We start from the raw sequence: 10,212 nt of genomic DNA on the forward strand, positions 1-10,212 counted from the left end.
ACCGAACTGACTGGTATATATATTTTTATGTATACAAGAAGAATTCGGGACCTGCAATAAATTCCTTTCAAAATCCCCCATAGAAATGCATCTAAACAGATTGCTTGCACTCATCCAAGAGTTAAGTAGCAGCAAAAGTCTCCCTCAGGTGTTCAACTTTTCCCTTCAAAGACCCTCTATTCCACTCCTCCCAGATACACCACATTACAGCATGCGTGACCACCTTTCCATACAAGATAACTCTAGTGCCCAGTGCCCATTCTACAACCTGGCCATTGCTCAAGAATGCCCACCATGGTAATAGCTATTACCATGAAAGAGGTCTAGGAAGAAGTGCCAAAGGCTGCAGGCAACCTCACAATTGGTAAGGAAATGCCCACAAAACTCCCCATCCTTCATACATATGATACAAACATGAGGAGCTAAGTACCAAAATCTCTTTCTCTTCTTTAGGATTCTGTCAAAAGTTTTGATGGAAGAGGTGGTGGTGAACGTTGATGTCAGGGGGATCGGCAAGATGGAAGAAAGAATGAGGGTGTTGTTCACCAGCCTGGTTGGTAGAGTAGTTGGGAGAGAGTTGGAGGTAGAGAAGGTTGAGGCTTAGGCGGTACTAGAGTGGGGTAACAAAAGGGTTATGGGGGTAAGAATGCTCAATGGTGGTCTGTTGCTCTTCATATTCCAAATAGGCAGGGGGCAGAGTGGGTTATGGAATATGAGAAGACAAAAAAGAGAAGCATTGATCTGCGGCTTGATTGGTGGTTCTCAGCAACAGAACTGTCTGGAGGTCGTTGGAGACAGGCTGTCTAGATTGGGGTAATTGGCATCCCTCTGCATGTGTGGAGTATTCCCACTTTTGAAGAAATAGGGAACAAATGTGGAAGATTCCTAAAATACGATGACAACAGCTCTTGGGAGAAGTTGAATTTCATGATTGAGGTTGAGGAAGCCTCTACTATCCCACACAAGGTGGTTTTAAAGTTTGCAGGAGAAAGCTTTGACATGAGAATATTCATTGAAGGAAAAGAGGGAACTTTTTCAAGATCAAAGGAAGAAGGTTTGGTGGAAGAACAGAGGAGTGTAGAAGAGTTAAGGAAATTGATCAAAAAAAATAGTTAAGGAAAAACGAGGAAGGAGACAGGGGCACAAAGCTTTCAGGTAGCAAGGAGGAGTCAGAGGATGATAGGAAGTCAATGAGTCAAGAGCTGGGGAAGGAGGAAGGAAGAAAGGGTGATGTGGCAGGGGGCAACATTAAGAGAGAGACAAGTGGAGAGTATGGAATTAAATGGAACGGTGAGAGAGGTCCCCTTAGTGGATGATTGTAATGAGGTGTTACAAGCCCAAAAGTCGGGCAAAAGGAGAGAGGGGGAATTCAGAAAACAGGAAGTTGAAGGTAAACAATTGAGAGAAAGATAGGAGTGGGGTCCACTGCTTTGAGAGTTTTAGTAAGAGTTTTAAAAGAACAAACCGGCATCAGAGGTTAAAGGTGTTTAAGGGCATCATTAGAAAAGAACAGTTAAGATTAATAGGCCTGAGGAAAAAGAGAATTAGAAAAAAGAATTCATGTTTGGGGAACTCGAGGGAAGAATGGGTCTGGGTTGTTTTGAGATATGAGGGAGAAAAGAAGATATGGTCGCTCAACAGCAGAGAAGTCAAGGATTCAGGCAAGCTCAATGTCTGTTTAGAAGAGCAGCAGCTAAAAGTATCGTCGATGCTGGAAAAAGGAAGTGTTAGATCAAGTTTCCAAGCCCCTTCTTGCAACGTCTGATCCGCTTTTGACCCAGAGTTGTTCACCGATTGGCCTCCAGTCTCAAAATCCTGGTTACAGGGAGGAAAGCAGAGATAACCAGGTACATATTGGTGCGGAGTTAGAGAGCTCAGTGAATGGCCAGACAGGATCGAGAACTCTAGAGATTGTTGCTAGCCTGAATTTTGAGTTAAGAGGATTGTCGGTGAATGCTGAGGAGGTAAAGCCACAAGAGTTTAACCCCAACCTGGGTTGGGCTGATTCTACGCTGAACAAATGCACTATTCCAGCTGAGGCTAATAGCCAAGATCCTACCAGTGACACTAAGTGATGGAGCGCCGAGGGCTCGGGTATCTGAAAATGGGGAGAAAGAAAATTTTGACAAGGCGGAGCAATCAGCGCCTATAGAAATTGGAGAGAACACTGAGGCTGGTTCAAGTGCTCTGAAAATAGTTGCATACCTAAATAATGAGGTAAGTTTAACTACCCTCTATATTTTAAAAACACAAGAAGGAACTAGTAGGAAAAGGAAGAAGCGGGGACTTAGGGGGGAGGAGGGAAAAAGGGGAAATAAAAGAAATAAAAAGATACAAACTTTAGAAACCAGTGGAGAGAAGCAAAGCAAGGTGTATTTAAGAAAAAAGAGGGTGTGCAATCAAGGAGACAAGGAGGAAGGGAATGGGAGGGGGAGAGAGAGAGAGAGAGAGTTAGATATCTCAAAAGTGGGCTTAAAGGAGGGGATTGCGGTAGAGGCAGGGATGGGGAGAGAAAGAAAATCCAATAGAGGGAGAATCAGGGGAGAAGAGGGTGGAAATTGAGAAGTTGGTGGACAGACAGGTGGAAGTGGGAAAGTCGCTCAGCATGTTCTTCTTGGGAGGGGAGAGGATGGTTAGGAGAGCAATAGAGCAGTTCGAGAGAAAATAGAGGGGAAGAAAAGAATAAGAAAAAGACATTTGGGGAAGGAGGAGATACTTGGGATGAAAGAGAAGAGAGGGAAGACGGTTGGGTTGGAGAAGAATAAAGGGGTTGATGAAAGAGAGTAGCAGTTGGTCAGTAGTTGAGGTAGTGAGAGAGAGAGAGAGAGGTTGTTTTTCGGAATGTTTTGAGAAGTTTAAAGGATCAGAAGAGAAGGAAAATCTGTGGGGTGGGAGGAGAAATTTGGGAGGCAGGAGAAGAGTGGGAAGAGGTCTGAGATGAAGAATAGTGAAGGGTCTTTTGGAGGAAATAGTCAACAGGATTGAATTGGATCATGGCTGCTCCTTTGGAATTTCCCTCCTGGCCAAGATGCAGAGGAGGGCTGACAGTCAGAGGAATTTGAAGTTGTCTTTCTTTTTCTTGCTGGATTAATTGGATGGCGCAAGAAGAGAAATCTTTTTGGAGCCAAGGATCGAAAGATGGCAATTTTGATTGATATTTTTACTGCAGTTTGGTCTTGTTTTGTTTTCTCAAGTCAAGTGAGTCGAGTCTGATAAAAGTTTTATTGGGGGAGTTAGGTTTCAATTTTGTAACGTGGATAATTGAAGTTGGGTAGTTTTTGTTCTTGTTGATGTTAGTGTGGTGATAATTTATCACCCTTGCAGATTGTACTCTTTTTCCTTTTAATGAATTTTTATTTTACTTTTCAAAAAAAAAAAAAAGAAGCCTCCCACATAAAGAAGCAAACTTTAAGAGGGAGCACTGGAAGCAAAACCTACTTATGAGGGAAAGAGGGGGTAGATTAGATAAGATTGCCACCAACTTGACGAAAAAGGATTTAATACAAAACTGACCATTTGTAAAAGGCCACCAAGTTCTCCTATCAAAGGATTGAGATGCAATAAAAAACATAATAGAGGGAAGAGAGTAGAGAAGAAATCTTTCAGAGTCAGCATCAGTTAGGGCTCTATGAAAATTGAAATTGAAAGAGAGACCTTGTTCCCCCCCAGTAATTACCAAGGGGATTGAGGCCTCCCTATCTAGGAAGAGATTGGCTTGGCATAGGAGGTGCAAAGGGGTTACCCTAGGCTCCTAGCTATAGGTCAACGTCAATCTAGAATTTGATACGATTACCATTATCTAAACAAAGTCTCAGGAAAGGAACGATAAGGTCAAAGTAAGAAATAATACCTTTCAAAGGGCTGGTGGAGGAGATTTTGTAGAGAGACAAGTTTCTATCCCAACCATTCCTATTCCTTCCATACTTGCTCCGAATGACAAAAGCCCAGAAACTATCTTGCACCTAGGGAAATCTCCACACCACTTACCCAAAAACAGCAATACTCACCTCCTAAATATGTCTGAACCTCAGACCATGTCTGTGAGTCCTTGTTCTGGCCTCCTTCCAAGTCAGACTCCTAACACACAAGTTCTAATTCCCGTGTCGGTTTATAATGTTAAAATTCAACAAAATATGGCCTTCTTTAATAGTTCGTATATAGACGTGTCTGTGAATCCTTGTTCTTGCGAGTCCTACATCCATCTACACCTACACATTCTGTTCATCTTCCATCAACCATACCAACAGAACTACCACAACAGCATTCATATCAGAACAGATCAACAGAAAACACACACACAGCACGGAATATATCAACAGACCCAGAAAAAGCAACCAAAGCAGTTGCTCCGGATTAACCGCAAATTATGCAACTTAACAAAAGTAACTATTAGCCTTTGACTATCTATTCCGTCCTATTTAACCGGTTCTTCGTCTAAAAGCAACCATTTCGAACACAACAAACTCAACGATATTCGGCAAAAACGAACAAGAGAAAACTGGAAAAATCATAAATCTCTAATATACCATGTAAGTTGAATAGAGAGCAAGTGTTAACTATGATGGCTTCGAAAAAAAACAAGAAAGTGTTAGCTATATGACCTTCAATGAAAAGTGAACAGAGAGAACGAGGCTCACCTTATAGACAAAGCCGCGGGTCGAGGGAGGAGACACAATCGGCAGGGTCAGTGGGTCATAACCAACTTAATACGTGGAGACATGGCCTCCAGAACCGGTGAATGGCAACCGGCGGAAAGCTCTGCCTCGAACGGTGGCCGGATCTCTCACCGCCAGCGGTCAAAAGATGGGATCTACCGATAGACCACAAAGGGAGAATTGTAACTAAAGACATAACTAGAAACCTAGGGGTATGCGCCGGGGGCTACAACAGGGATCAGTCGACAGCTTGTCTGGTTGACTACCATCGCAACGACTGACTGGGTCCCAGCAACGAGATTTCCTTTATCTTTGACCCTATGATTGTTTCCGGCTACCGGTGATCGGGATATTTATCAAAAGGGTAAATTACAAAGACCCCCCTGTACTATGGGGTCTGTGACAAAGACCCCCTGTATTTTATTTTGTTACAAAGACCCCAGTACTATGACCGTGAGACAAAGAACCCCTTCCGTTAGCTTTTCATTAAAATCTGCCATTGCAATATTTTTTAATCTCCATACTATCCTTGTAATAGTTATTCGGACAATTGGGAGAAAAACATTGTTCATCTTCCCCGATCTCACGATACATGAACAGCAACGGTGGTAGTTGTTGTAGCGGCGATGGACTTCCGTTGAAGTCCTCCCTCTCTCTCTCACTCTCTCTCCCCCAATCTCTCTTCTTCCCCTTCCCCTTTCTCTCCTCCCCCTTCTTCTTTCCGACTTCCTCTATTTTTCGTTCCTTGTAGATGGAGAACAGACAGCAAAAGGAAATACAATTTGAATGGTTTTGAGTGTGACCATATGCACCTGAACCCTGCCTTGTCAGTTTCCCCCCTCTAACCTCTACTACCGAGGCCTAAAATTAAACGACTAGTTTTGTAAATTCAGCTATCACATTGATGTTTGAATTCTTTGTAACTCTTGGGGACCATGTGCTTAATCTACAACAAGCTCTATTGAATCTAAGGAAGAAAAAGAAATTTCTGTCCATTAGATCCCTAATCAAGTTGGGAATGAATCCCGTTGAATGGGTCCTGGATCCACCAACCTAGTTGTACGTTGCAGTAACAGACTAACAATAAAAAATAGTCAAGGAGGAGCGCCTCGGCTTCCCCTGAATCGATACACATTTGAATTTGAGAGTTGGTTACTTGGTTTTAACTCTTGCTCCAAAGGATCATAATGACCATGATTACAAATGAAAAGAAGAAAGAATGAGAAAAGAAATCAAACAGAGAAGAAGCAAAACTGAAGAAGAGCACATGGTGATGATTGATGACTGATGAAGGGGGCAAAGAAAGAAAGAGTCATATTATTGTTGCGATCTCAATTCTCTCAACTACGTCAGTAATTCTTTTTCTTATCTTGGGAGCAGGGAAGCAAGCCAGAGAAGCCAAAAGTAAAGAAATTCCATTAAAGGGGGGTCGGTATTGGTGCCAGGCCAAATGAGTTTGGGACCCACCTCCGATCCACCTAGGGTTCCAACAGTGGTGGTAACTTCCTAATTGAGTTCGGGACTAGGGGTGGCAACGAGCTGAGCTTTTCACGAGCTGCTTGAGCTCGGCTCGGCTCGATTTTAGCCGAGCTCGAGCCTACTAGAGCTCGGCTTGTAAGGCTCGCGAGCCGGCTCGAATATATTATAGAAAATAATATATAGTAAAAATATTATAATTAATATTTATATTAATTCTTACTTTTTAAATATAAAATAAAAATCTATATATAATTTATATTTTTATAAAATATTTTTTAAATATTTTTATAAAATATAAAACGAGCTGAGCCAAGCCAAGCTCGAGCTTATGAACTCTTGACTCGAGCCGAGCTCGAGCTCAAGGTTCTAGCTCGAACCGAGCTCGAGCCTTGTAGAATAGTCTCGAGCCGAGCTCGAGACTGGTACTATTCGGCCCGGCTCGGCTCGAATCCACCTCTATTCAGGACCCACTTCCGATCCACCTAGGGTATGTGACAAAGACACCTTGGCTTGGTGCCAGGCCAACTGAGTTCGGCACCCACCTCCGATCCACCTAGGCTGGGTCCAGGTGCATATGGTCGCACTCAAAACCATTCAAACTGTATTTCCTTCTGTTGTTTGTTCTCCATCTACAAGGAACAGAAAAACAGAGGAAATTGGAAAGAAGAAAAGGGAGGAGAGAAAGGGGAAGCGGAAGAAGAGAAATCGAGGGAGAGAGAGGGAGGACTTCAACAAAAGTCCGCCACCATTGCAATAGCTACCATCACTACTGTTCGTGTATCATAAGGTCAGGGAAGATGAACAATGTTTTTCTCCCAATTGTTTGAATAGCTATTACAAGGGTAGTATGGGGATTAAAAAGTATTGCAATGGCGGATTTCAATGGAAAGCTAACGGAAAGGGGGTTTTTGTCTCACGATCATAGTACAAGGGGGTCTTTGTAATTTACCCTTACCAAAAATAAAAAAAGTGATCGGGCTGCAAAAGATTCGAATAAAATACCTAAGTAGCATATCCAAATTTGGTGAGTTTATATTATAATTTGGATTGGATATTATCCATGGGATTCTAATATAATTTGGGCTACAAAAGTATATTGCATGGTTTTCAAAACTGGACTGGACTGGATGGTCGGACCAAAAAAATCGGGAATTAACCAGTCACTTGTATGGTTCTGTTTTACCCCAAAATCGCTATTTGGCCAAAAACCATTGATTTGGTCAACTAACTGCGGACTCGGGTAGTCAAACTTTCAAGTTGTCGAACCGTTCAACCTGGGAATGGTTTTTGGCATTTTTTTTGTTTTTTGGTTTTTTGTTAGAGTGGGTCGTCCGTTTAGACAGGACTGTCAGACAATTCAACCCAAAAACTAGTTCCCTATCTGGGCCGACTTTAAAAACCCTGGTATATTCAATAGTATAAACAACTTTAAACTAAAAATGATCAATATTAGATATCAAAGGTGGTAGTTGTATTGGGCTCGTACAAGTTAAAACGTTAAATTTATAATGTATTTTTGCTTAAAAATTAGATTGAAAATAACTTTAGTGTAACTTAAACCAAAAACAATCTAATAAAAATGCAATATTTAAACCAACTTCCCTTAATACAATATAAATTTTAAGTATTATGAGAGCATATATTTGAATTGAAGTTAATTGAATATTATCCAATCAGATATGAGTGCGATTATATTCAATCTCATTATAAATGGACCTCGAATTTGAATAAACCCTAAATGTGATTGAATTCAAATTTGAACAATCAAATATCGTTTGCAAGTTATAGCCTGCTCTTCAACAAGTTAGCTGAAATTTATTATCAAACCAAATAAAGGTGTGACCAACAACGAACAAAAGTGGTTGGTTTGACTATATTTGAATGAAACAATGATACGACTAGTGTTAGATAGGATATGCCCTTAGTTCCAATTAGATTGATGTATATAAACATTTATATATGAATAATATGAATATATTATTGTTCTATGTTTAAATTATTATGTTTGTATGAATTACTCCTTAAACTAGACACTTATAAGAGTTGTTTTAATTTATAATGTTTTCAACCATTAAATAGGCTTGGAGAATTTGTCCTGACAAGGCTGACACTGATATGTTGTCAATTTGGTGAAGCAACTTGTCCCAACTGCTATGGTTAGACCACAAACATAGTGAGTGGGGGTACTTCAAAGAAACATTGAATCTAGACCAAATCCTAGTTATGCCCTGAACGTTAGAGATAGATGGGCAAAATTGAAAAATTGAACTTAACCCCATACTTGACCATGACATTGCACTATGTTTTAGACTAAGTTGCTTTTAATATGTCAATTAGTGTGAGCAATTGAGGGTCAAATATTTGGGCATATTGGAGCAATTTAAAAAATTACCTAAGTGGGTGATTATAGTAATAGAATAAGCCATTTTGTCAAATAAAGTGAATATCATGATTTACACTCTCTCTGATGGAAACCTACAACGTTAGCAATGGATTTCAGTTGCATTTAAAATCAGATTTTCCAAATGTATTTATACATATATTATGTTATTTTCTGAAAAATGTTTGTAAAAAGTTTTAATCCCAAAATTCATTTGAATAGAGAGTGTGATACTATATTTTGTAATAAAAAAAAGACAACTTCAATTAAGATTTCTCTCTTAGCCAAAGACAAAGTAGCATCTTCCAACCAGCAAGCTTAGCTTTCCCTATCTCCTTTAAATGAAAAAAAAAAGAACTCAACTTTCCTTCTTACAACCAAATTTATCAACCCCAAATACTTTGAAACCCCCTAGCGTTGGGGATTTTGAGGGTATGAAGCATGATTTTCTTTAACCTTTTTAGAATGTTTAAACTAATCAAAACTTTAAACTTGTACAAGCAAATTTGTTGTCTTGACACATCACTACACTTATAATTGATAACTATGCAATTGGAAATATTGACCTTCAAGAATAAGAGGCTATCATATGCAAAAGGGGGGGGGGGAGGGGGGGAGCACCAACCCCCTCTATTTCAACATGGATCTAGTCAATTGCCTTCATTGGATAGCCTTTTTTATTGTTGTAAAACTTGCATTGCCAAAATGAAAACATATGAAGACATGAGGTTCCCTTGTTAGATTCCTTTCAACAAATAAATAGTGCCCCTCTTAATTCCATTGATCAATACTAAAAAATCTACAAAAGAGATACATTGGTCTATCAAACTATTCCACCATTAAGCAAAACCTATTTTTTGTAAGAAAAAAAAGATGAATTTCTAATCCAACCAATTATATGCTTTATTGATTTCTAACTTAATATCCACCCAACATTTCCTCCCTTTCTTCTTAAACCACAACTAGTAAAAAGCTTCATGGGCTGCCAAAATTTTATTTGAAATAAGTTTGCTTTCCAAGAAAGCACTTTACAACTAATCATTCAAGACATGGCCCTCTGTAAATATTGCCTATCAGGTTTTGTTTATAGGGACTTAGCCAAGCATTTCATGCATATTTCGCCTACCATGCTGCCTATTAGACGAAGAGAAATGAATCCTCAAACAACCAAAGTGAATTAGATCACAACAATCAATTACAAACTATTACAATTCACTATTCTCTCCTCTTGCTTCTTATAATTGCTCAACATATCATTGGAATCTTGAACCACAACCTTGAGCCCCATAACAGATGTTGCAATGTCAAATAATAGTTGCTAATTTCTTTTCTTGTGCCTAACAAGATCAACATAGATGGACAACCTATACCTTGTTTGAAAATAAGAGTGAATAATCATTATATCAATAATATTATATTTTCAAATATGACTATAATGTATATCAAGTCACTCAAAACCCATAGAAAACCGAATGACAAATTGACGGGCTCCATTATAGAGTAATTAGGAAAACCCATATCGAATAGCTTCAAGTAGACCCTACTAGATTGGATCTTTATTTCCAAGGGGAATACTACTTGTAGGGAATGGGACCACACATGATCCCTAAGAGTATGAACTACTTGGGCTTACCCCACGCAGTAACAATTCTAGACTAATGTCTTTGTAATGCATGGTAGCTATAATCCCTTGGAATC

At 39.7% G+C, this 10,212-nt stretch overlaps 1 protein-coding gene across 5 annotated transcripts in view; it reads right to left on the bottom strand.

The window, feature by feature from the left end:
• The window catches only part of LOC104590068 (increased DNA methylation 3-like), a 44,330-nt gene extending 39,338 nt beyond the window's left edge, over positions 1-4,992 (bottom strand). For 4 of the 5 annotated variants that reach the window (XR_016079512.1, XM_010248590.3, XM_010248588.3 and 1 more), the window contains exon 1: positions 4,638-4,991. The gene's annotated coding sequence lies outside the window, so the exon portion shown is untranslated. Of the gene's footprint in view, positions 1-4,637 lie in introns of all 5 variants that reach the window. The other variant, XM_010248591.3, reaches the window with a different exon arrangement.
• Positions 4,993-10,212: the final 5,220 nt, after the last annotated feature.

This window comes from Nelumbo nucifera, chromosome 8 (assembly GCF_055504915.1).
Source record: "Nelumbo nucifera cultivar China Antique chromosome 8, China Antique-T2T, whole genome shotgun sequence".
Taxonomy (NCBI): Eukaryota; Viridiplantae; Streptophyta; class Magnoliopsida; order Proteales; family Nelumbonaceae; genus Nelumbo; species Nelumbo nucifera.